At 36.3% G+C, this 4444-nt stretch overlaps 1 non-coding gene across 1 annotated transcript; it reads left to right on the plus strand.

The window, feature by feature from the left end:
- The first annotated feature begins 388 nt into the window (after window positions 1–388).
- On the plus strand, window positions 389–495 carry LOC145564863 (small nucleolar RNA R71). The gene has a single exon (XR_014094918.1). It is a non-coding gene; the product is annotated as a small nucleolar RNA R71 (small nucleolar RNA).
- The last annotated feature ends 3949 nt before the right edge of the window (window positions 496–4444 follow it).

A 4444-nucleotide genomic window follows, 5' to 3' on the forward strand; every position in this document is an offset into this window, starting at 1 on the left:
TTGAAAGACATTAACTTGCTCCACGGAACTCCTGCAATCTTGTTCCCAATGACCTAAAATACCACAATTTTCACATAAAGCCTCATTAGAATTATTATTAATCGCAGAAACATTAGCTACATTAGCAGTGCTCAGATTATCTAATTTTTGGCAAATAGAGGTCAGCTGAGCTTGCAAAAAGGATATAGAGTCAACACTATGCTTCCCCTTGTTAGCAAATCCTATAGGATTCCCATATTGGGAATTGTGTATCGCCATGTCTTCAATAACCTGACCTGCGTCTTCAACATCAAGATTCATAAATCTCCCACTAGGTGCAGAATCTAAAATTATTCGAGAAGAATTTCCAAGGCCATTGTAAAAGGCTTGGATTAACTGTCATTGTGCTAAATTATGGTGGGGGCATTCTCTTTGTAAATCCTTGAACCTCTCCCAAGCCTCATATAAAGATTCATCGGCTTCTTGGGCAAAGTTCTGAATCGCACTCCGTAGTACGGCTGTTCTCTCTGCAGGATAATACTTGTTATAGAAATTCAAAACAAGAGTTTCCCAGTCAGTTATACCAAGTGCAGTTCTATTTAAGCCATTAAACCACAATTTAGCTTTTCCAGTTAAAGAGAAGGGAAAGAGAATCTCTCTGATTTGGTCTTGAGTGACCCCGGCTTGCCTGATGGTGTTACAATATTGACAATAGTCGGCAGTGTGAAGATTCGGGTCTTCACCCTTAGCTCCACTGAATTGCTTCCTCTCTATCATCGTTATAAATTGAGGTTTAATTTCGAATTGAACCCCATCAAGAGCCGGGGTAGGGGTGAGATGCGGAAAATCTGTAAGCTTGGGTTGTGAGTAATCACTAAGCTTCTTTGGAACCGCCATCACTGATTCTGCGTCTGATGATACCTCTGAATCGCTAGAACCAGTTGGAGGATCGCGGTGATTATTATTATTATCACCAGAATCCGCCAGGATTTGCTTGTAGAGATTTTTCTATCTATGGAAGGAACGTTCGATCTCAGGATCGAATGGGATATAACCTGATCTGGAACACCTGGGCATAAACAAAAACTAGAAGCAAAATAATCAGAAATAAAAATAGAACCGTTTCCCCGGCAACGGCGCCTTATTTTGACAGGGTAAAGCCGTATCCCCTAATCAAAAATAAATACCTAAGTCCTCTAACTAAAGTAGATAGGGAAGTAGGGTCGAACTCCACAGGGAAACAAGTCTTTTTATTCCTAATTAACTAATATAATCTAGATTATGAAGTAACCGATATTTATATTTGAATAATAACTAAACCACGGAGATTGAGAATAAGGAGAAAATAATATAAAAAAATCTAGGGCATAGGTTCACCAATAAATAATACTCCAGGGTAAAACATAATAATCAATCATTGACATTGCATAAATAACATGATTAACAAGCTCTCGCAATTTATTAATCAACATAGATCTAACAGGCTCTCGCAATTTACTAGATCTAAGTTCCTATTGAAAATAGCCTTTAATATCAAATTAACATCTGCTCGATTCATCAATTCAATATTGCTATACTTTTACAAGCCAAAATTGTAAAGCGTTAAAACAATTCAATAAGAAGTTATCATGCAATATCAAAAATTAATAATAGTCAATCATCAATGCATCAATTAACCAGATCGTAAAGGGCTTTCGCTACGTATTACAATCAGAGAATTAATCTACTGGTATTAAATCTCATCTCTCGAATCTTGACTTACCCATTTATAAATTAATCTGCCTATTGAAACTAGACCTAAACATCAATTCTCATCTGTCGAACCTCGAATCAAAATTGTCAAACTCATGCATAAAAGATCAGGCCTAATCTAGTCACAGAGCATTAAATCAATCAATAGGAAATTAATCTAGCATTGATAATTAACAACAATAAATTACCCTTCATATTATTTATGGATCCCCATAAACCCTATAATTAAACTACTCACACATAATAGAAACTAAACTAATCAAGGCAATAAAGTAAGACATAATTAAAGGAATAGAATAAATAGCTAAGATTCAGAGAAGAGAAATAGTTACCAAACGAATCTGGAATTAATAAAGTAATTAAGAACAAGAGTTAAGAGAAAAGTTAAGAGAGAGAAAAATCCTAAGTAGAGAGAGAAAATCTAAGAAAGAAGGTCATCCTCAAAATTACGTACAAATCTCGTACTTAAACATTCCCTACAAAAAATTAAAACTAATCTATCTCTGAGAAAAACACGCGCCCGATCGGGCGAAGGGCCGCCCGATCGGGCCCGCCTTTTTCTTCACGATCCATCTGGGCAGCCGCGCCCGATCGAGCTAACGCTCACCCGATCGAGCGCGCCTTCTTGCTGGTGCTCTCTTATGCGCGCTTGCCCGATCGGGCGCAAGCTTGTCCGATCGGGCCCGGTCTTCTTCTTCGAGGCTCGGATTTCGATTGGGCTCAATTCCTCGGCCCAATCTAAGTTTCCTCACCGGGTCTTGATTAAACGATCCAATAACCTCGGTATCTCATACCGAGCCCTTAATCATCGGCTCTCACCGATCCTGGGCTTCAAAAGTGGTCGTGTCCTTCTAGCTTTCGTAGTCGATCCATAAAACCCGGAAAAATGCTCCAAAAGTGCAATTTCCTGTAAAACACAACTAAAACTACGAAAACACTAGAAAACACAAATTAGTAATTGTAGACACCCATTTGTGTCTCCCCAAAACCAAACCCAGTGATGAGTACCTTTCACGTCGAATCATAATCGAATGAAACGAAAGTGTGGAAAGGTCTAGTGTTGCGGAAAGTTTTATTTTCTTTTCTTTTCTTTTCTCTTCTCTCTGTTTTTGAAAACTTTATTTTAAGAAAACAGCCAATCCAGTTTGGTTGGTCCATAATATGGGTCCAATAGTGGTGTAGTTGGATGGGGCTTGCAAAGACCTTTCCAGCGATATATTATAAGCCCAATTCCGATGAAGATTGAGGAATTTATGGCCAATTTACTAAACTGGGCCCGGTTTGAGTTTTAAGTACGGCCCAATGATCTAGGGGAGGGCCTAATATGATTTATCATTCCTAATGTAATTAGGAATGGTTTTGGTCTTCTTGAACATTCTAGAAGGTTTTATCATTTTTAATTCAATTAGGATTCTTCAGAGTTTTAATTAGATCAAATAGCATTTTCGACCGAAATTATATTATTTTATCTTCCAGTACGGTAAAATTATCAGATTTTCGAAAACGCGTTAAAATCCGGTTTGGCGTCCAACCCCAGGCCTTGGCGCCTGGAATCAAGATTAGAGCCAGACGCCAGAATTGGCGCCTGGCGCTAGCCACAGTTCCTGGCGCCAATGAGCCAGGTCTGGCGCCAAGGTGGATTTGTGGTCTTCATACTCTGTTTTGATAAATTATATTTTTTGGAAGATTTTCTCTATAAATATCGTATCAAAAACTCCGTTTTCATTCACGAATTCTCCTTATTCTTAATTCTTCATCAACTATCTTCATCATCTACATCTATCATTCACCAATTCTCTCTATTCTTAAGTCTTCATCAACTCTCAATCATTCATCAAATTCTTTGAATTCATTCATCTCTTCATTCATTCTTTCTTTTCTAAACTTTGGTTTTCATACAAAATTCCGCATTCATTAGATCTAGAAACACCTAGCCATATTCGAAGTTGCCTTCGCCCTAGACGTGAAAGGTTTAATTTCTGAGGGTTTGGTCCCAAATCTCTATTTTAATTATTTAATTTGATTGTTTTGATTATTATTTTCCTTGAAGTTACTAACGTGTGTATTTTGTTATTAGAAAGAGGTACGAGGCATCCAAGTAAGTACTTTAATGGTTTAATTGATATTATGATATAGAAATCATGCTTAGATTGTTATTTTGATTCCTAGTATCATGTCTAGGGTAACTTTAATATTAAGTATGATTAAAAGTATGATGCCTTTTATTCTCTTCCTAATATTTATGATTGTTAGTATCATGTTAGGGCTAAAGATTTGATTTTTATTGCTTAGTGACATGCTAGGGTTTGTTATTAATCTTGTTAGTATCATGCCTAGGATCTTGCTATGCTTTAACATGATTATGATTGTTATTATTATTATTATAATTATTATTCATGATGTTGATTATTTATTATGTTGCTTGATGAATTATATATTTATTGCTTGATCACACCTTTTTATGCATGTTTAAAGGGAACTTGGTACTTGTAATCACGCTTAATAAGATATTAATAATCTTGTTTAGGGTTTATTGTGATTATAATTTCAAGTGATCGCCAATAATAGATTTGTTTGTGCATTAATGTTCAACCAACATAGATTAAACAGGTTTAGGGTTAATCCTATTGATTGTATGTTAATCAGAAAGCGCACATGAATACGAGCAGAATAAAGTAGAGGCCTAATATTAGGGCAGGTTCAATCTCTTTTA

Source organism: Chenopodium album, chromosome 1 (assembly GCF_948465745.1).
Source record: "Chenopodium album chromosome 1, dcCheAlbu1.1, whole genome shotgun sequence".
Taxonomy (NCBI): domain Eukaryota; kingdom Viridiplantae; phylum Streptophyta; class Magnoliopsida; order Caryophyllales; family Amaranthaceae; genus Chenopodium; species Chenopodium album.